The following is a 23482-nucleotide window of genomic DNA, read 5'->3' on the forward strand; positions in this document are numbered from 1 at the left end:
TAGGTTATCCTTAAATATTTGAAAATAGCAAGCCATGATAAAGAACCATAACTTAACCATCTTTATTAATAGTAGACACAATCTTTCGAGTTCTACTCTGTACACACACACACACACACACAAATCTGCTCAGAGATTTTCAGGACAATTAAAAATCATTACAGGAGAGGATTAGGGAATTGCTCTTTGGACAAAGCTTATTGTTTGAAAGTATTACAATGGAGTATTTTGTAAAGTGTTAATGGGTACATGGGTGTCTGTAACACTGAGCTGTGCATTTGTCTAAATTTTTTAGAAGTCAAGGATGTAATGCTCCTGTGATGCTCAAATCAAGTACTTTGACCTTTAAAAAGTGAACAGTTAATAGGTTACTAAGGCTTAACTTTTGTTTCTACTTGCAAAATGTGTCAGAGTTTGAATATTAATGACATTGTTTCTTGTGGTCTAATTAGGTAAATAAAAATCTTCAGAAACCCGCAAGAGCAATCAAGCTATTAGGAAAAGGAAATGAGCAGCCTGGTTACACAGAACATATTGTACCTTTTCAAATATTAACCATTGTTAATTGTCTGTTGCCCCAGACAGAGTGACTACAAGCCACCACATGAGAAATGAACTTGGCCCACAAAGAAACAACCGTTTCAACAAGTCCTTCATATATGGGGAAAAAATGTTTTCCTGCTGAAAAAGAAGCCTCTCATTAACATTTTCTTGTACAGTAGCAAAGGGGCATTGAGAAAAATCTTATTATGATGACACACATTCTCCTCCCCCTCAGTTTCCCCCCAAAGAATTCTTTATGGCATGTCTATTCTGCTACTTTTCTGTGATGTAAACAGCATTGTCCTTATATATGTACACACCTACCCAGACCAAGTATTGCTAGAAAAAGAAGAATCTGTCTCCTTATCAAAATAGCAAATATACATCCTTTGAGATTTCAGAATCTTAACTACTGACTTATACTGAACAACACAATTTAGTTCAACATTTGGAAAGGCAATCATGCACACATAAATGTACAGTAATGAAGGAAAACATATTAGAACTAATATGCCTGATAATTAAATAAGAATATTTGTTTAGAAAGTGGTGCTGGTATTACGTAGTTCAAAGTGAAAGTATCTGAATCAGTGCTTCATAGAAAATTGCTTTTAAAAAATTCAAATGAAAGAACTAAAATTTTGGGACAAATTATACTCCTAAAAAAAAGGAAAAAACTAAAATCTTGGGGCAAATTATACTCCTAAAAATGTTACAGGTCATAAAGCAAGCTGCATTTTTAAAGAAATAGCAGCCATAAATATGTAACTGGTAATTCTGTTTATGGTTTAAATGAATAATATCAAATGTACAAGAATATACATTGGTCTAACATTTACTCTTTTGGGGATTGTGCACAGCTGTCCCATTTTGAGAAAGATATTGTAAGGCTAGAAACATATAAGAAGCAAACAACCAGAATCATAACACAGCCATCTTTTAAAAACATTAAGGTGAGAAGGGTAGGATTATTCTAATTAATTCTTAATGTATTTCAGTCTATCTACTTTAATCGTTGGGGGCTATTTTTGAGCAAACTTATTTAAGATAATGGTTCTCCTATTTAGTAGCCCAGATAATTGATAAGTAAACTACTCCATGGACTCTAGAGAAAATTAATAAATTTTTACTATAGTGTTTTTAGCTCAAAGGAAAGAGGAGTTGTAATTTTAATTTAACCCATTAAAAAACATTTTTCTATTATGGATAGTTTATCTTCTCTTGAGTCAATGTGACTGTTCTGATCTGGATGTTCTCTAAATTTCTTTAGATAAATGTCAAATGACTACTTGCTATTTGCAGAAAAAGTCACTATAACACTTTGTTTAAGATTCAAACAGAGTGACAACTGAAATGACCTCACTAGAATTGTTCCCTTTTAAGTAGTTCTGGTTCTTCCTCTGCTATAGAAGAAAAAGAAAATCTCACTCCACTGCTCAAAAAAAACCAATGTTGTAAAGTGTTATAGTCTATAACAGTAGTTCCCAAAGTGGGCGGTACTGCCCCCTGGGGGTAGTGGGATGACTTAAGGGGCCACTAAGAGGCAAGGGGGTGGCAGGGGGGCACTAAGAGGCAAGGGGGGCGGCAGAGGAGTGCTGGAGATGCCCCCTCACAGGGCGCAAGACTCTACTTGACAGGGCCATAGAAGGGGATATAGTGTTTTGTGTGTAAATAACAAGCCCCAGAAAGGCCATCCAACCTCCAGTGAGAGCCTCATACCAGCGATAAGGAAGAAAACGGAGAAAGGCACATCTATGGGTGCATTTAAAAGCAAATCAGAGAAGCCAACTCGTTTCTTTCCAAGGCTCCTTCTCCTGCTTGGGAGCTTCTCTCGAAATCCTTACCCACAAAGCAAGGGCTTTGCCTGGCTATTCCATTTTGTGCCCCTCCTCCCTGATTTATTTATTTTTTAAAAACCCAGATTGAAAAAAGCGATCCAGGGTCGCCGTAGGAGCCGAGCTTCCTTCGGCGAGTTGAGGCACCAAAGCCCAAGCGTATCGGCCTCCCGTCTGCTTTGCAGCCCGGAAGTGGGAGAGTGGAGAGGCAGGTTCCTAAGCCCAGGAGGGAGGGAGGGAGGGAGAGAGGAGGGCTGCTGAGTCTCTTTGCAAGAAGACACAGAGGATGGGCCGCCTCTCTCTGCCAGCCTGCGCTGGAGCAACAGCCCTTGCCAGCCGGCAGCGCAGAAGGAAGGTGCTGCCCATCCCACCATTAGAGCCTTTTTCTCTCCCACCCACCAACCCACCCGCCTCGGCCCACCTTATGTCAAGCCTGCAGCACCCCCCAGATGCTTCGGCCCAGGCCCCACCGGTTTCATTAAGCGCAGGCCAAAGGTGAGGCGGAGCAGGTTTTGAGGGAAGGCAGGCATGCAAAGAGGGCTGCAGGGAGACCTAGTGATGCAACGGCAGAGACCTTCCTGCATGGCAACGGAGCTTTATTCTCCTCCAAAACCACGTCTTCCCTCTCTCCACCCCACCTCCCTCAAAACCTCTCGCCCAGATTTTTCTGCCACTGCCCTTCCTGCTGCCAGTGCTCGGGCTGCTCCCTGGCCCCAGAGAGAAGAGCGCCCTGCCAATCATAAATACAGCAGGGAAACTGAGGAGGTGGGTGGGAAATACATGGGGGGGGGAGGAATCCGTCATACCCGCAAGGGAGATATGCGTGACAGTAAATGGAATGGTTTCATTGGAAGTCAGGAAGAAATGGGCCATTTCAATATTTAAGGTTTAAATCTAGAAATCAGGGGTTCTAGTTTTGGGTACCACAAGTTCCCCCTGTGGCTTGTCCAAAGAGAGGATCAGAGTCTTGAGCTCTTCCTCTGCTTGTAATCAGGTTTGTAAAAACGGGGATCCTCCGGGTCCCACATCCTGGAGTTCTGCCTACAGTTTGGGAAATAGCTGATTGCCACTTCCTTTGAAAATACATTTTTTTCTGGTATCACTTCATCAAGCCCATCACATTAAGAATTTACTGAACAGTGAAGTAGTTACTAAATTTTACTGAGTTTACTAAGTTACTAGTTACTAAGGTTCTTGATAAATGACTATCAGACTTTGAAAACCTGGTATCACTGGGTCATGTTCAACAATTTTGTTGAATTAACATTAAAAAGGTTTTTAAATTGGATTTTGAATAAATGTGCAATTAATTGTTAGTTTTGAATTTTACTGTTACTATCTTCCTTCCATCATGCAAACCACCCAGTCACATGACCCTCCCCAGCCATGCCCACAAAGCCACGCCCACAGAACCAGTAGTAAAAAAAATTGAATTCCACCACTGGGTGGGGGGCACTGAGCATCAGTTTGTAGCACCAAAGGGGCGATGGACTGAAAAAGTTTGAGAACCACTGGTCTATAAGTTAACTATGGGAGGCCATAGAGAACTAGGGAAAAGACATAAGAGAGGATATCCATATGCATCTCTTGGCTAGCTTGCAATGACATCAATGCAAGAATACAAGCCATTCCTCACATGAAGCTCTCTGAAATTATTTTTATTTTTTGAATAATGACTGGAAAGGGAAGTTGCAGATTTTTCCCCCTGCCTACCACTACTGTATATGTTGTACTGAAAACCATTTGTATTGCCACTTACCAGAAATCTCACTCAATGAAATGCATGATGCTTCTAACACAAGAAAGTGGTATTGAAAAATATTTTGTCTGTGTATATTTAAAGTAGTTAGTTGGAATGAAAATGAATTTAGATCTTAAAGACAAATCAACAAGAAGATGGAAAAATGACAACCGTTAACTGACCACTAGACCTTTTTGCTCTAGTTGTTATGGTCCCATTAAAAATACTCTAAAAATATTTTTCCTTGCTATTTCTCTAAACTATGTTGCAAACTACTAGTAACTTAAAGTGACCAGATTTTAAGATGGGTAAAGCGGGACACCATTGACTGGGGGGGGGGGCTCAGAGCACCTGAGCTGGGCACCACGTTATTCCTGCCGCTGTCGCCTCCTCCTCCGCCGTGCTTTTGAGAAGCCATGGGGCCTTTTTTTCCTGCTCCCGCCCCCTCTGCCACCTTCCTACCGGCTCCCGTGGCCTCAGGCTCCTCAAAAGCACGGAGGCGGTGGTTGTGACAGGGGTAATGCTTCATGGTGCTTTTACAGCCCTCTCTGAACGGTTTACAGGAGGGAAAGGGGAGGGAGGAGAAGGAAGGAAAGAAAGAAGCAAAATATGGTAGGCAAGGAAAGAAAGAGGGAAGGAGGGAAGGAGGAGAAAGGGAGAAGGAAGGAAGGAAGAAAGGAAGGAAAGAAGGAAGGAAGGTAGAAAGGGAAGGAAAGGATGAAGGAAGGGAGAAGGAAGAAAGGAAGGAAGGGAAGGTAGATAGGGAAGGAAAGAAGGAGGGAAGCAGGAAGGGGAGCCGCAGCCGAGCCAGGACTTCCCCCTCAAAAAAGAAACCTCGCTTCGCCCAGCTCCACCCTCCGCTCCGCAGACCTGATCCCACGGCACTAATCCCCAGTTCTAGCCACCTGCAAAGGACCTCCCCAACTCCTGGAGCCTGTGACAGTAGAAATCACTGTGCGGCAGTTGCAAACTGCAGCACGGTGTTTTCTTGCCACATGCGCCACTGCTCGAAAAATCGGGACTTTTTGAAAATGCCGCGCGACAAAAAAATCGGGACTGTCCCGCCAAAAGTGGAACGTCTGGTCACCTTATAAAATCTGTGCTGTAAATTTCAAGATTGTTAATTCAAGGTTCTCAGATAAAAGCACTTTAAAAGGTTTTGTTGAAATTGGAAGATATTATGAACATATAGATTGCACTTTATGTTAATAGACCATTAGCAATTTTTCACAGAGATCAAAATAGTTTTAGATTTTTTTTAAAAAAAATCCTCTGCTTGGTGTGAATCAAGTTATCGACTCTTTAATAAAATCCCACTGCAATCTCCAACCATACTCCCATTAACTCTTATAACATTATAAGCCAATTCTAGTTGGTGTCTGAATATTCCTTTTCTAAGAGATTCTCTTATTATTTTAAGATATTATCTTCTTGTTATTAAAAAGAAAATTTATCCTTTAAAAAAAAATTTAACAAATCAAGGTTCTGCCAATACATCAGTCCTCTGGGACACAATTAAGGCATCCTTTTGGAAATCTATTAGTGTTCTCATCTTAACAATAAAAGAGACTCAGAGACTCTCATCTTTCATAGTTGAAAAATAAGGTTTAAGATTTATTTTTGTTACATGCCAGAGACCCACAAATGAATCATATCAAGCATTTACAGCAGCAAAGTTGAAATTGGTGCTACTGCCCATAGAACAATTGAAATGTTTCCTAATACGCAGGAAATAACCAGAAATATTAGCAATCAGGAGAGAAAGATGGAAAATTACTGGCTTATTTTTTGGAATAAATACCAGGAATAATTCCTGGTGTTCAGGCCAATGATGGAGAGTTTTTCATTTATACAGAATCTATTAATTATTTATTATTTTTATACGCACTTATATGAGTTAAAGCAGGGGTTCCCAACCCCTGGTCCATGGCATGCCAGAAACTGGGCCGCACAAACAAGCAAAGCCCCATCTGTGGGCTGCAGGCAGCACACGAAATCATCCCCCCTGCAGAAAAACCTCTCTCTATGGAACCAGTCCCTGGTGCCCAAAAGATTGGGGCCTGCTGAGTTAAAGACTTCTATAACTCTAAATGCAAATTTAAAATGTACAATATTCAATACTGTATTATAAAATGTCGGATTGCGTCTCTCTGAGAATATCTGCCTCTCTTACTATGTTAGGTTGGGCATCCTCATATGCCATTCCAGCTTTTTGGAATGGCCTCCCACTTAATATCCAAGGACTCCCCATCCTTTGAGGTTTCTAGAAGGTCATGAAGAATTGGCTCTCCCAAGCATTGGGCTAGGATGATAGTTGAGCTGGGAGGTTATTTGGTCTGGTAGCTAGGGGGAGCTGGGAGCTGGATAGTTTTCTTTTTATTTTAATTTTTATTTATTTCTGGGTCATTATATTAGATAGGCAGCCATAAATAAATATACAAATCTTCATACTTCCAAGTTCTTCCTTGTAAAAACAAATATACAGGATTTCAAAAACAGCAACAACTGGTGATCAGAGGATAAAACCACCTTTTGTTCAACCCCGAAGGACATTCACTACAGCATCTAAATGGAGTTTCTTGAAAAGAAGAAAATTGAAAAATAACTGAAGGAGTCAAGCATACACACAGAATTCTAAATAAAATTAATAAAATCAGGCTAATTGAATTAGTTTCATGTTAACCTGTTTTGAGCAAATTATTCTTGAATTTCAAAATGCACATATATTGAATGGTTTGAAAAGGGTATTTTGGGCATTTTACCATAAAAAGGACTTACAAATTGTGGAAGAGGAGTTTGCTTTGTGCAGTCAGGCAAGCGTTCCACTAGCGATATCATAAATCAGAAAATTACTTGATGGCTGAAGCCATTTTTCTAAGGGCAATATTATAGGCCCTGGTTACTATTTACTAGCTAAAAAAGATTTTGTAGAAAAGCATTTGGGAATGAAAAGATGATTTCTTCCAAATTACTAGATTAATAGACCTTGTCACTGCATCCCATTTAGGCTAATATTTTTAAAATGTGGGAAACTAGTGGTGTAACTACTGAGCATGTCTAAAATAACCTGAAACAAAAGGGTTTTTTTTAAAAAAAATCAAAATGTTTTGGAATGCCCATAGCAATCTACTACAAAACACCCAGCTATTTAGCAATAGAATTTGATCATTTTCTGCCTCAGTTCCATATCAAGAGTAATTTTTCCTGGTTTCACTCAAGAAATTCCCAGTCATACTGGAAAGCAAGAACATTGAATCTAGGATTTTCTGCATGCCAAATGATAATTTACATTCCAGATTCTTTGGATTTAACAAATGTTGACATTTCACGTACAGGAACCAATTAGAACTATGGATTTCCTCATTTGTCTCTAGTTGATCTGAGTTAGCTTTCACTAAGCACAAATGCCATTATGTTGAAAAGTACAGATGTCTCTCAACAAGATTTACTTTGCCAGGTTTTGACAGAACAATCAATAGAAGCATTTTCCCCAATTTCCTTATCTCTTTACAGCCTTTTCACCTTCAAGGACTCTCACTAGGTTAAGAGTTCTTTTCCTGTTTACCATACGTGCCATTTTATTACCCAGTGGATGTTTTCCCTTTAAAGCTCAGAGAGACCTCTGTCTTGTTTTTTTTCCTCAAATCCTATTGGGATCTTGGAGTGTCTTTTCAGGCAAACCATCCTGTTTTCAAAGTTCCTGTCTTATTGGGAGGGATCATTTTTAAATATTTTCAGCAGCTTATGAGTTAATATTTTATAAAAATGATGTGACTTTCCCTTCAACAATCATTCCGTTCTACACAATAGGTTTCTCTTGCTGAATGAGTTTTAGCACATTCTACTTTTAAGATATATGGCAAACTTTAATAGAGGTATGGCAACCTTAATGATCTAACAAGAGGAAGCCACTAAATGTACACAACAGTGATGGCGAACCTTTTCAGCACCAAATGCTCAAACTGGAATGCGCACGCACGCCGAAGACCAGGTGGCATGCATGTGCACCAGCCAGCTAGTCTTCGGATTTCTGGTGCTTTAACGCACATGAAAATTGGCTGGCCAGCATCCATGCGTGCGCCGGAAATCAGAAGAACAGTTGGCAATGGCTCACGTGCCCACAGAGAGAGCTCTGAATGCCACTTCTGGCACCCGTGCCATAAGTTCGCCATCCCGGGTATGTAACATTAAAAGATATTTGGATTATAAAGCCAACAGGAATTTTTTTGGAGCATGACTGGTCACAACAACAGTTATACTGCTGTGGAAGGAATGTCTACTATCTATATTACAAGATACCTTAGGGAATCTGTGGTTGACTTTACATATCACATTTAGCCATAAAAAGATCTGGCTTTGTATGTGAATCCAGCCACTGCAGTACAGTAGAAAGTGGAAAGAAGGGGACATAACTAAGGCAGAATATCAGCAAATAGCCCGAGCCTGTAAAGTTGAAGTGAGGAAAGCTAAGGCTCACAATGAAGAAAGGCTTGCCACAAAAGTAAAAAAAAAACAAAAAAAAAGCTTCTTCCAACATGTTAAAAACAAGAAAAAGGTTAAGGAAACAATTGGTCCATTGCTGGCAGAAGGTGACAAGCAACAGGGAGAAAGCAGAACTATTTAACTCATGTTTTGCATCTAACTTTACACAAAGGGATAAAACAGTCCAACCTATCAAAAACAGCACCACAAAAATCAGATTAGGAACACAACTTAAAATAGGGGGAAAAATGGTAAGTGAGCACCTTTCTACCCTAGATGAGTTCAAATCACCAGGACCAGATGGATTACACCCCAGGGTTCTGAAGGGACTGGCAGACGAGATCTCAGAACCACTGAACTATATCTTTCAGAGATCCTGGAGCACCGGAGAACTGCCAGAGGACTGGAAAAGAGCTGATGTGGTTCCCATCTTCAAAAAAGGAAAAAAAATAGATCCAGGAAACTACAGACCTATCAGCCTGACCTCAATACCAGGAAAGATTCTGGAAAAGATAATCAAGCAACGAATTAGCGAATACCTAGAAGTAAACAAAGTAATAGCCAAAAGCTAACATGGGTTTGTCAAAAACAGATCATGCCAGACTAATCTTATTGCATTCTTTGACAAAGTGACAAAATTAGTGGACCAGAGGAATGCCGTCGATATAGTTTACTTGGACTTAAGTAAGGCATTTTATAAGGTAGACCATAACCTACTGCTAGATAAAGTAGAAGAATGTGGGTTAGACAGCATCACCACTAGATGGATTGGTAACTGGCTGACCAACTGCACTCAACATGTAGTCCTCAATGTAGGAACTGCATCTACATGGAGGGAAGTATGCAGTGGAGTACCTCAAGGCTCTTTTTTAGGCCCAGTACTCTTCAACATCTTCATCAATGATTTGGATGAGGGAATAAAAGGGGAACTTATCAAATTTGCAGATGATGCCAAGCTGGCAGGAATAGCCAACACTCCAGAAGATAGGCTTAAGATACAGAAGGATCTTGACAAACTTGAACATTGGGCACTATCTAATAAAATGAAATTCAATGGTGAAAAGAGTAAGGTTCTACATTTAGGCAAGAAAAACGAAATGCACAGGTACAGTATAGGTGGTACTTTGCTCAATAGTAGTATCTGTGAGAGGGATCTTGGAGTCCTAGTGGACAACCATTTAAATATGAGCCAGCTGTGTGCAGCAGCTGCCAAAAAAGCCAACACAGTTAAGCTACTTAAACAGAGGGATAGAATCAAGATCACGTGAAATGTTAATACCACTTTATAATGCCTTGGTAAGGCCACACTTGGAATACTGCATTTAGTTTTGGTCACCACAATGTAGAAAAGATGTGGAGACTCTAGAAAGAGTGCAGAGAAGAACAACAAAGATGTTTAGGGGAATGGCGACTAAAACATATGAAAGGAACTGTTGCAGGAACTGGGTATGTCTAGTTTAATGAAAAGAAGGACTAGGGGAGACATGATAGCAGTGTTCCAATATCTCAGGGGTTGCCACAAAGAAGAGGGAGTCAAACTATTCTCCAAAGCACCTGAGGGCAGAACAAGAAGCAATGGGTGGAAACTAATTAAGGAGAGAAGCAACTTAGAACTGAGGAGAAATTTCCTGACAGAACAATTAATCAGTGGAACGGCCTGCCTCCAGAAGTTGTGAATGCCCCAACATTGGAACTCTTTAAGAAGATTTTGGATAGCCATTTGTCTGAAATGATATAGGGTTTCCTGCCTAGGCAGGGGGTTGTACTAGAAGACCTTCAAGGTCCCTTCCAACTCTGGTATTGAATTTGTATTGAAGTCAACACACCCAGCTGACCAAATAAAATCAGACCAGTTATTCTTCCAGCATACATGACAACAGGCTAATGCCTCTCCCTCTAGGTTCTGAATATTGAGGGAAGGGGAAAGTTAGTAATATCAATTGAGTGTCACCAGGAAATGGAAAAGTCATGAATGTTGTCTTATAATATGTGTGACAGTATGTGCATATTGCCAACCTTCAGTGAGTAGAAATTGGCACAGCTGGTGACTTACTATGGGCCAGCCAAGAATGAATGACATTATGACTGTGCTGTCAACTGCCAAATATTCTTTCTCATTTCTAACAATTACAAATTGACTTCCTTATCAGATTTCTCTCACCAATAAAGATACTTCTGGACTCTTGAAAGGAAACACACACACCCCAAAAAGCCCCACCTCTACACATTATTAAACTGAGCAACGTCTTTTTTAAAAGGTTCTTGAAAATATATTAACATCTGCATTCAACCCTGGCAGGGGTGGGTTCCAGCTTCTGCTACTGCTGGTTCGCTTAGGTACGTCTTTGCACACATGCTTGATGCGCACTACGCATGCATATGCAGTAGTACAAAATGCCATAGGTGCCACTGATAGAACCAATTTGGGGCATTGCAGGCCGAACCGGGCCAAACCGGTAGGAACCTATCTCTAATCCCTGGGCACACACATCCATTGGCATGATATGCTGATGATAACCAACCTTATATTTGGTTGTCCCATGTCAACCAAATGTCGTTGCCAGATGTTTTCCCATTGTCTGGAGACTGTGGGTTAAGGCTGGGAGAAAACAGGCTTCAGCTCAATTGTGACAAGATCAAGTGGCTGTGGGGGGCTGGTTCCCCCTGGAACCAGACATTTTTTGTTTTTACTTTTAAGTGCTGAAGTTAGCAATAGCAATAGCAATAGCAGTTAGACTTATATACCGCTTCATAGGGCTTTCAGCCCTCTCTAAGTGGTTTACAGTGTCAGCATATTGCCCCCAACAATCCTGGTCCTCATTTTACCCAGCTCAGAAGGATGGAAGGCTGAGTCAACCCTGAGCCGGTGAGATTTGAACAGCCGAACTGCAGAACTGCAGTCAGCTGAAGTAGCCTGCAGTGCTGCATTTAACTACTGCGCCACCTCGGCTCTCTGCTTTAGTTTTAGCACTTGCCCAGACAGAGCTGGTGTGCAGTTAGTGGGAGGAGGGAGAGGGTATCCTCTTGACTCGACAACTCCTGCTCAGACAGCAGATGGCAGTTGCCATCAGGAGAACCTTTGCACAAGTTCCATTTGTGATCCAATTGTGCCCTTTTCTGTATTAGAAAAACCGTATTCTTCATAACTCTTGCATTAATTTCCTGTATGGAAGACTATCCTTTACCCTACATGAAGATGTTTTTGAAGAGTGTTCAGAAGCTATGACATGACCAAAATGCAGTGGCAGGGACAGTACCGGGTATTTAATAATGTGGAAAGTACAATTTATAATACAGATAATCCTTGATTTATGACCACAATTCAGTCCAAAATTCATGTTGCTAAATGAAATATTTTTAAAGTGAGTTTTGCTCCATTTTATGACCTTGTCACAGGTGTTAAGTGAATCATTACAGTTGTTAAGTTAATGTTAAGTGAATCTGGCTTCCGCATTGACTTTGCTTGTCAGAAGGTCACAAAAGTTGATCACATGACCCTGGGACACTGCAACTGTCTTGAATATGAACCAGTTGCCAAGCATCCAAATTTTGATCACATGACCAAGGGGATGCTGCAATGGTCATAAGTGTGAAAAACAATCATAAGTCAGTTTTTTCAGTGCTGTTGTCACCTTGAGCGGTCAGTAAATGCACTATTGTAGGTGGAGGACTACCTGATATAAATGTAATTAAGCTGTACACAGAATAGGGCTAAATTATTTGGGAGAACATCTATCTTCAATTGTTTGACTTGTCCCCTGGAATTAGTTTGATAGATAAATTCCAGGTCACATCTTTTAAGGAATGTCATCTTGAGTTATTCATTGTTGCAGTGCATACCTTATGGAACAACAGAAGCTTAGTGATTCAGATGGCACTAACCCTCTTAAACTTTTCCAAGGGATTATATTTGATTTGTATAACTGCTCTTAAATATATTTGATTTGATATTTGAACTGTATGACTGCCCATCTAAGTGACTCATAGTGGCTCACAACAATTAAAAACAATAATCCAATAAAAACAAGTTAAATTATTTTACATCCTGGACATGTGTTATACTGAGTTTTTGATTGTTTATTTTTATAAATTGTGTTGATTGTCTTTTGGATTTAATCTTCTGTTCACTACCTAGAGTTATAGCTCTTAGATGACTGGCAATATAAATTATATATATGAACAAATTGTCAAAGTTTCTATGGCTCATTCTACATAACTTCAACAGGGAACATGAAAGTACCTTCCACTGTTTAGCTTGTCAGCTATTGATTGCAGGCAGATCCATTTGTTTGGCCCCCAAAACACCTGTGTATATACCAACAAAATCTATGACAAGCTGCAGAATAAAGATTTCCTGCACAGCTTATCAAAATAAGAAGCAAAATAGGTATATATAGAGTGCAGGCATCTAGTTTTATTAAAATCAATTTTAAAAATTCTGCCAAAATGGAATGAAAGGGCTGTTTCCACTCCCTTGTGTCTCTTAAAGCCTTATCCGCCAAAAATGTATAGAGATCTCTTAGGTAAAGTTGTTCCTCTTTATTGAAAAATAGAATGTAATAAAAGACTAGGATGGAATACATGAGTTACTTTTGCTCTACAAAGAAGAGAAAAACTTTTCCCCAAAATTTATTAAATATATTCTTTGCATTACAAAACAGTGCTGAGTTTACATTCTGTGGTAAGTCATACCGAAATTTACTTTTCTTTTGTTTTGCATGAAACCAGCCATGGGTTGTAAAACTTGGCTTATGGTTCAGCATATTAGTGCACACATTTACAGTAATCTGTGAAGCTTCTACTTTAGGCCTGTGTATTTTATTCAACCGCTGCAAAACCTGAAGTTCTTTCTGTTCATATAATTACCTAAACAATATTCTACATTGTAATGGAACCACAGAAATTTTGCAGTACAAGAACCTGGCCACATCATGTTTTACTCTTTCATAAACTATGCAGAGTTTCAAGTACATAGACTCAAGGTCTTCATATAGAAAACTACAGCCTGATGATATCTCATAACAGTTTTCACAGCATATCCAAAAGCAATATCCACTTTCTAGATTTTTTAAAGCTGCAATATTGAGATGGCAAAAAGGCACTTGATATAGTCAGGTTGAGCTGGATTAAAAGAACTATTAACAGCAAGTGGGTTGGCTCATTTTTCAGTGGTGATGCATTCACCTTTGGGAGACCTGAAAGAACAGGTTAGGGATAGATCTTCACGGAGAAAATCTATGCAGTTGCTAGAAGTGGAAAATTACTTGATGGCACATAATTAAATTAAATAAAGAAAATCATCTGTAGGAAAAATAAATAATACCTGTGAATGAATGTATGCAAAGCTAGAACTGCAGCAGCACTAGAAAACTGAGAGGTTCTACAAAACAACTTAGAAGCCACAGATTGTTGGCAAGGCAAGAGCCCTGGAATCATACAATCAAAACTAGAAGATAATCTAACCTAGTACTGCTTGAGTACACAACATTCAAAATTAATGCATATGGGTGCTAGTTTCTACTTGGAGACATGCAGAGAGAATAAGACTTTCACTTCAGTTGCCTTGGGATCCTATGAGGTATCCACCAGTGACATGCAGTCAGGGGAGGCAGGGCCTCACCACTGTCATCATGAAAAGAAAAAACAATGTAAAAGGAAAAAGGCTGAGGTAGTTGCTGCCAGAGTCACAGTGGATGACTCTGCTTAGTGCTTAACTGTTTAAAAAAGCCTCTTTAAAAAGTGCCCTCTGCAGGAGGAAGTGGGAGAACGTGCCTCATTTAGTCTGACTTTATGATCACTCGAGCAGAGTTAAGCAAAGGTTAAAAACCGAAAAATCCCTTATGTGTAGATGAGGCATGTGGTTCTCTTGCCTCCTCCTGTAGAGGGTGTTTTTTTAGAGGCTTTTTTAAACAGTTAAGCAGAGTCATCCATTGGGGACTCTGGCAACAGCTAGCCCAGCCTGACCTCAGCAGCTCTTGCTTTTTTCCTTTTACATTTTTACATTTTCATGATGGCAGGCAAGAGCAGAGTTGAAATCCTCTGGGATTGTGAAACAGATGGAAAAGGTATGTGGGTCAGAGGGAGGGGAAGGAATTCAAAATTAATGTAATTTGTAAGTAATTGTAAGTAATTTGTGTGTGCTGTGTTTGTTTCTTCAATCAAACAAACTCTCAATTTGAGAGTTTGTTTGAGAGTGAAGAGAGGGAAGGGGGTAGGAGTCGGAGAGGCAGGGAGGGCAGCCCGCCAGCTTTCTTTCTCTGTGTCTGGGGCAGCCTGGGACATAGCAGCGGGGCGGGCAAAAGCCACTTTCTTTCTTTTGCCCACAGGCGGGTAGCTCAGGCAGGCTGCAGCCTCTGGGCAAAAGAAAGAAAGCATTTTAGAAAGTGGGATGTCGGGGGAGAAGACTGCCTCACCAGCCATAAATCTCACCGCACGTCACTGGTATCCACTAATGTTCAATCATAATCTATCTTCTCAGGAGATGTAATCCTTGCTTCTAAAGGAGTAACAAACCCACCCACGCTCTCCTGAATGTTGCATGAAAGACACTCTATTATATTTCTTTCTTTTTTGCCTAAGTTAAACATATCCAGGATGAGTTTTTTTTAGCCTTCCAAGCTTTGTTGTTCATACACTTTCCTTCCCCTTCCAATTCTTCAGGTATCTTTTTTAAAATGACTGCAGTTAGAAATTGATACAACACTCTGATTTATCCAGTTGATTTATCCAGCCCCATTCTGAGTTATGAATATTGTGAATTTTAATATTTGTTTTTTAATTTTTATATGTTCCCCCTCCCTGTTTTATCTGTAAGCCGCCCTGAGTCTCTCAAGAGTGGGCGGCATACAAACCCTAATAAACAAACAAACTCAAGATGAGGACTGCAACATTTTATGAAACAATAGCTATTCCTGCAAATTTTTTCATATGATCAGACGGAGAATATATATAAAAAATTGGCAGGACTGTGTTTTAAGTCAGATATACCAATACATTTACATAACAAATATTGGAAATCATGTTATGTAAATAGTCCTGAAACCATGTTTGATGAGTAATATAAATATACATTTTATTAAATGCATATATCTGAAAATGAGATACAAGTAAGATCAAGGTGAAACAAGTCTTCACATTCACACTAAGTGCTTATTGGAATGTTACTCTGGGTCATTTTCATTTTCATTTTGGTTTGCATTCAGCATACTTCTGGTTAATCCTTATACTGAGATCAGAGCAAGCACATAACTCAAGTCAGTTCAGCTAGCAAAGCTACAGATTAATATTTACTTATTAAACATCAACAGAAAGAAAAAAATAAATAAAAGAAAAGGCAAAACAGTGAACTGGTAAAAACAGGATTAAAGGTAAGCAAAAGTAGAGTTAATGAAAAATATAACCAGGGGGGGAAATATATTTACTGTACCCATCATAGGTTTGGAGTTGATTTCCTTGTATAATTCACCTGGTTGGATTGATGGTATCACACTTTGCAAATTATACCTTCTCTCTTTCTCTTATTTGTTTCTATTTAGGTAAACTTCTGGAAGTGTTACATCAGTGCTTAGTCACAGCAATAATGAGTGATGAGCTATAACAGTGTTTCTCAACCTTGGCAACTTGAAGATGTCCAGACTTCAACTCCCAGAATTCCCCAGCCAGCATTTGCTAAGGTTGAGAAACACTGAGCTATAATGAACTCAGCCCAAGCAATGGAAATAGGTCATTGGTGTACTCTAAATTCCTGATGCCAAATGGGGTTGCTCTAATTCTAGTGGTGCTCCTTGACTCTCAACTAATGCCCTTTTAATAAAGAATTAATATGATTCCACAAATGGTATTAAACATATCTAAAGCTATCGTGGTTTATGCAAACCCTTCTGAGTAAATTGTGATTTATTTTTGGTAAGAAATCACACTTGAAACTGTGGTTGTTGATTTCCAAACCTAACTAGATTTAGATAAGGAGTATTGCCTTCTATGTACACCGTAGTAATAAAAATCTTGTTTGCAGGCATTCTTCAGTAGAATGTATGTTCTTAGCAAGCTCTGCTTTTTTACAGTATAAAGTACAAAGGATACATTTAAGTTTCTTTTATAGATTTTACATTTTATAGTACAGATAATGAATGCCATAGCATCTTTAAAAACATACAAGAATTGTTTCCTGATACCCAGACAGGAAACCAGGTAGTTCCACTTTGACATGTGACTGAAAATGAAACAGGAAAAACTAGTGTTTATTAAAACTCTATGCCACTGCCTCATGATTTTCTCTGAATAGTTGTATTGTGATACATGGAAATTAACAAGAAGCAGCAAGAAAACCTTGCAATGCATTTTCAGCATAATATTCTTTATTTATAATGTTTACATTGTGTCTGCCATTGTTTATGCCGGTAACTTGCACTAGTTCCCACACAGTACATCTTTTACTGGCTTGAAAAAAAAGACCAAGATTTGCAAAAGTACAAAAACAGAATAAAGGAAAAAAAATTGGATTTATCAATGCCACAAGATGTGCTGTTGTGTGTGAGAGAGAAACTGGGAGGAAAATGAAATGGAATCTTCTCTTTCTCGGCCTCTCCTGGTCTTTTAAAGAGGCTGGGATAATATTTTGCTGAGGACTCACTGAGGTTATAAAGTAACATTTTATTGGGCTTCCATTTGAACAAGTATCTTTTAAAAAAACAAACACCAGAAGGTGGATTCAATTTGAAATTGCCAGAAATGCAGACTAATTTTATCCCTGTGTGTATAAAAGACTATTAATAGGAAATATTTCTGTCTACTTGGAAAGCAATTTCATTATAAAAAATATAAATAGTTCAATATCTGTAAATATACAATTTTCAATCTATAACTCTGCCACGCTGAACCCATCTCTACACTAAAATAGGCAGGAAACACAATGATATAATCAATGTTCTCCCTAGTCCTTCCTAATAGGAAAGTGGCAACCAATGTCATTCATTTAAGTGCCTGCCCTTTTCTCTCCAAGCTAAGCTGTTTCTAGAGTAACAGAGTCATCTTCACATTCTCACTCCAGGCAGAAAAAAGGAAAGGTTGTTCTATGTTGAATAATGTACAGTTTGGCCACTTTATATACAGTAAAATTAAAGTTGCTACTGTGAGGTAAAATGTCCTTCTTTGAGCATAAAACATCCCACTGAAAGCACAATACTATAGTTTTACAACTAGTCTTTTCTTAACACTGCAACCATGGGAGATACAATCTCTATGGTCGGGGATTGAAAAACACAGTGGTTTGGTAGAGCTCAGAGACCAACAAACATGGCAAGTAAGAGTTTAATACAGATTATTTATATAAGCAAGAAACAACGAATCCAGTAAGGTGGGGAGGCAATCAGGATTATGAAATTTAGAAGACTGACTAGAAAGATTACATTCAGTTAAAGTTGCACTTGATATCTAGTCAGAACCTCAAATTTATGCAGGGAAAGGAAGATTTCCACAAATGGAAAAATTAACTTCCATCAAACCCAGCAGAGCTCCAGTGTTGAGAGTTATCCAACAGATATCTTACAATTGGAATTGCACCATAACTTAGACCATAAGAAATCTCCCTTAACAGCCCAGGAGGGTAACATGGAAACTAAGTGACATAGTGCCATGACAAGTTAGCATGTAAAGAGAGTCTGAATTTTGGAAATTTTAAATATGCACACATTTGCCCAAAGATTAGCTCCCAGTGGAACTTCTGGATGCTGCAGAATTTTCACATATGTGGAAAATCCAATGGGGGAGTAAGCTGGCATTACCACTTTCTGAAATATCGGACAAACATTTTGCAAGAAGAAATGTTCCTTCTTTACCCATTTATGTTCAATCAAATCTGGCTTACTGCTCTGCTGTGCAGAGAATGTGAAAACTTTAGAGCAAGCAATTAAATAATAATCCCTTAGAAATTCTAACTAAAAACTAGTTGCAAATGCCACTTGTCAAAAACAAAACAAGTAGCCCTAATCAAAATCTAAGTAAAGTAATGGGAAAAGTTCATCAGCAAATTTTAAAGTATGTACATAGGATAAATCTAGGGGGTCGTCAGGAAAACTGACATCCTGAGTTTGAGATCCAAGCACCACATGACAGGGTAAGCTCCTGTCCTTGTCCCAGCTTCTGTCCAGCTAGCAACTCGAAAGCATGCAAATGCAAGAAGATAAATAGGTACCACTTTGGGTACCTTTGGGAAGATAGCAGCTTTGTACAGCTCGGCATATCGTCATGTTGGCCACATCACATGACCACAGAAATGGTGTTCAGACAATGCTGGCTCCCTTGCGGAGGTGGTATATTTTGAGTAGTTCGGAGAACCGGTAAATACCACCTCTGACTGGCCCCACACCCATCTATTTTCTGCCTCCCAAGTCCTAGCTGACTGGGAGGGAATGAGGATTTTGCAGTAACCTTCCCTTGGAGTGGGGAGGGAATGGAGATTTTACAGTATCCTTCCACTGGAGTGGTGTGGGAATGGAGATTTTATAGTATCCTTCCCCTGCCATGCCCACCAAGCCACACCCCACAGAACCAGTAGTAAAAAAATTTGAATTCCACCACTGCTCCTTTAACTAAGAAACGGAGATGAGCACTGTCCCTCTAGAGTCACACATGACTAGATGGTCTATTATAAAATCATGTCCATATTGTATATCTTGTCCAACAAACTAGAGAGGGACAGTTCTATATATACTTCCAAGCTTTGTACTAATCTGTATTATTATCTCTCAGTTTCATTTCTGTAGCTACGCAGGGCTTATGATTCTGCATTTGAATTGTACAAAATAACTTTCAAATCCCCCCAGAAAACTTCCATGAAAACATGGAAGCATGCATAGCATTTATTCAAATTGCCTGAGGCAGCAATGTCCCATTTGCAGGAAACATTTTTTTCTGTATAATTTTTATTGAAACTTTTACACAAGAAAATAAAAAATAAATAAACTAATATCAAGCAATGGGGGAAAAATAAAAATACAGAAATCAAAGAAAAAGCGAAATGTACAAGAAAACATTGAAAAAATAGAAAAGAAAAAAGATATTGTATACGTAAAGAAGTATTCTTCACAGCAGCTATCAATACAAATATGTTTTAACTTATCTCTCTAAAGTTATATCATTACTTTCTATAAACTATCCTATCACAGTCATAAATCAAATTTCATTTTTTTCATTGTTATATAAAATGTAGATGTGATGCTTCTACTTAAGCATATTCCTAAAGTGAAAACTATGGAATCACTATTATGACATTTTTTCCCTTTTCTGATGGATTTTTAAATAAATACAATAAATGCTTTTTATTGTTGTTTACTTTTTTCCCCACGATTACAAAAGGGCTCTTGATCTTTCCTCCAGCGATTTCAGTCCTTAGGGATAATCATAGCAACTACCTAGAGAGAGGTTTGAGACAAAGGGAGCCTGGAAACCTTGAAGAAAACAAGTGTATTAAAAGAGAGAGAACAGTGTTTTATAATGACAAAGAACTGTATTATTTTCAGATTCTTGACTATGCAAAAGACTGGGTATTTAGTAAGCCAAAAAGCTGAATATTCTTGGAGGAAAAGTCCACAATCCACAACGTGGGAATGATATTAATAAAAAAATATCCAAAATATTACAAAATGGTAAGCAAGCTTTTTGACACTTCTGAACATTTTAATCAACTGGATGAAAGTACACCTTTGCATGGCATGGGGAAGGTAGAAAAATGGAACTGAGAGTGCCATTATTTTCCACGTGGCACTCATGGAGTTGTGTAGACTATAAATTAAATAAATACATGCCTCTACTTCTGAACTGGAATCACAGGATTTGTGAATTGGCCTCAGAAAACACATTAAGGACTGTCTGTCAAAATATAGCATCAACTGTAGCACCAACTATTTATTTAGCACCAACTTTTTTATTTTATATAGCACCAACTATTTATTTAGTTATGCCTTACTCAGAACACATAGCATCATTGTAAGGCAGTAAAGAGCAATTAGATTGTTGTTACATTTACAAAGTGCTAAAAAAATTGATTAGAGCCAATCTAATTTTCATAACAGAACCTAAGCTTCAATCAACAACTCCACTATGTAAAGATGAAAAGGATGGGAACCGACACAACTGAGTACAGATGGTGGCAGCAACAGTCTCTTTCTTGCTCAGTTCCAACATGATCATTAAAATAGCATAAGCTTGCAGTCATTTTAACCAGTCACTTTTTATCCTCAGATCTTTAATAGTATATATGTGCGCTTTGTCACCTGTATCAATCCTTACAGCCTTACCAAAGTAAAAAGTGACTGCTTCAAAAAGCTGTTGCAACTGGAACCAGCATGCAGTTTTCATGAATACGTCCCACAGTATATGAAGTCTATATATTGTGACTCCCTTCTTGTCCACCTTCACTTGACAGAGGATTAATCACAATAAAGAACTGAACTGCATGACTGAGTTTTGCAAACCACTGTAACTGTTTTAATCATGAGACTATTTTGGTTGGCTGCACAGAGCACTCATGGTTAACCTCCAGTCAGTGAGGTTAATCTGGCATGCAAGATTATCCAATAAAGCCTACAAAGCTTTCCAATATTTATGTGGCCCTTCCAAGAAAGCTACCCATATTTCTCTTCTTTCTTCCCAAAGAAAACAGAGTTTTCCTGTTACTTCTTCTGAGTAGGACACTAGAAGGTAAAAAAGACAGGAGTTTTGTTACCTTGAAGCTCTACCATCCACCAAGCTATGGGGAATGTGTTTGAAGGACAATGGCAAAGTTTTTCCTAAATAAGATAAAAACAGTTTCTTGAAAGGGGAGTGGTGTTTTTTTTTAGTACCACAAATGAACTTATATTTTCTCAGCTATTTTGCTCTGGAATAGCACATGATACAGACAAGGGAAACGAGCCTGGGAAATTGCTGGAATGGGATTTCTACATGACTAAAAGTGAAGAGCTGGACTCCAGCTATGCTCGTTCAATTTCTTTCTCATGCCAAAAGAGAACTCCAAAAACACTGATAAATAGATGAAGCATTTTACAAGTCTTCTTCAACTAAATGCCCTCTGAGTAAATTGGAGTACAGTTCCATAATTCCAATCCTGCATATTCAGTCATCAAATAAATTGAAAATTATAGGAAATGCATTCCAAGATATCACCAAACTGGGAGACAATATCACAGAAAGCATAAACAATCCAATTCTCAAGCTTCATTATTTATTTATTTAAATTTTATATGCCACCCTTCTCATCAATGTGATCACTCTTTCCTTGGAAGGGCCAGTTACTTATTGAAAGCTTTGTAGGTTTTATTGGATAAATTATTTATCACATTTATATAGCTGCCCATCTCATAAGAAATGACTTACATATGTAACTCACATGCAGCATGACAAAGAGTCTAATAAACTGATAGCATCACAACACCTTCCTTTCCTAGCTCCTTGGTCACACCATATTTCAAAATAAAGTTCATTTTATCTATTACTTCTATTTATCTATTACTACTAAATGTCCAATCAAATCCCAGTGAGGTTTGTATCCTTCAGACAATCCCTGGCCACACAGTGAATTTACTGTCATTTGACAAGCATCAGTTGTCAGAAGATATATTATGGATAGATCTTGACAATACATTCTCCTTTCTCCTTCTTCCCCGTTTCTAAGGAGATTCTTTGGTTTCCACTATGATATAACTTTGGCTCCCACATGTTCTATATTGCTTGTGGGAGGAATATTATACTGCCTATGTCTGAACTCAGCCTGCGTTCATTTAGCATTAAAATGGAAATAGATAAATGTGCTTGAGATTTGGAAATGGAAATAAATAGGGGGCAACTCTGCATTATATGCAGCTAGTCAGATATAAATATATTTGACTAGCCCCAGATAAGAATTTAGGGATATATTAGTGGGATAAAAAGATCCAGGCTTCTTACCTATAACAACTTAGAGTCTTCCTTGAATTGAGATGGTGAGTTCATCAGTATTTCTCAATCTTGGCAACTTTAAGATGTGTAGACCTCAATTCCCAGAGTTCCCCAGTCAGCATGTTGGCTGGGAAATTCTGGGCGTTGAAGTCTACACATCTTAAAATTGGCAAGGTCAAGAAACAGTGGATTACATGGGCATTTTTCTACTTTTTTTCCAGAAGTTTTAGAATACTGCATTGACTTCCCAGTCTACCTACATCTACAACTACATTTCCTCTTGGTTTCTCATCAAGTGTCAACCAGATCCCACCAGAGACAGCTGAGACAGACTAAGGGCAGCTACCTACTGGGATTGTTTACCTAATGTTTGTATCAAAATAGATAGAAGTGACATGAATTTGCAAAAAAAAAAAAGTCTTCAGCCATCATCCTTAAAAGTGTCTTTTTATATTGTAAAATGCTAACTATTTTGAAAATTCTATAGATAAGAGGGATTTGGACACAGATAATGTAAGATTCTGGATTTGCTTTTTAAGGTAGAAGTGGTACCGTATTAACAGCAAGAGATCTTCTGGGGATCATACAGGAGCCTTCTCTCTCCCCTCCACCACACTCACACAATAAAGAGTTTCCTTCTTAGAGGGAAGGACAGAGCCAGAGCTAATTTATGAAAAGGGGCAAGTGAATTTGGGAATTCTGTGGAGGGTATTGGCTTTCAATGCATAAAGCTAGGATTGTTGCTGTTGGCTCTCTGTTCTTCTCCTCCCCACCCACCCACTTTCCTTTATAAATTGCAGCTCTGGATTTGGCTACAAAATCCCCTCTGCACTGCACTACTGTACCTATCCTTCCCATCCCTAGCCTCGACAATTTTGCAACAGGCTGGTTTCATGATGATATTGCATGGAGAAAACTTTGCATTCTTTCAGCAGACTTTACGGGG

This window comes from Thamnophis sirtalis, unplaced genomic scaffold (assembly GCF_051295495.1).
Source record: "Thamnophis sirtalis isolate CommonGarterSnake01/CBP01778 unplaced genomic scaffold, rThaSir2_p1.2 scaffold_9, whole genome shotgun sequence".
Taxonomy (NCBI): Eukaryota; Metazoa; Chordata; class Lepidosauria; order Squamata; family Natricidae; genus Thamnophis; species Thamnophis sirtalis.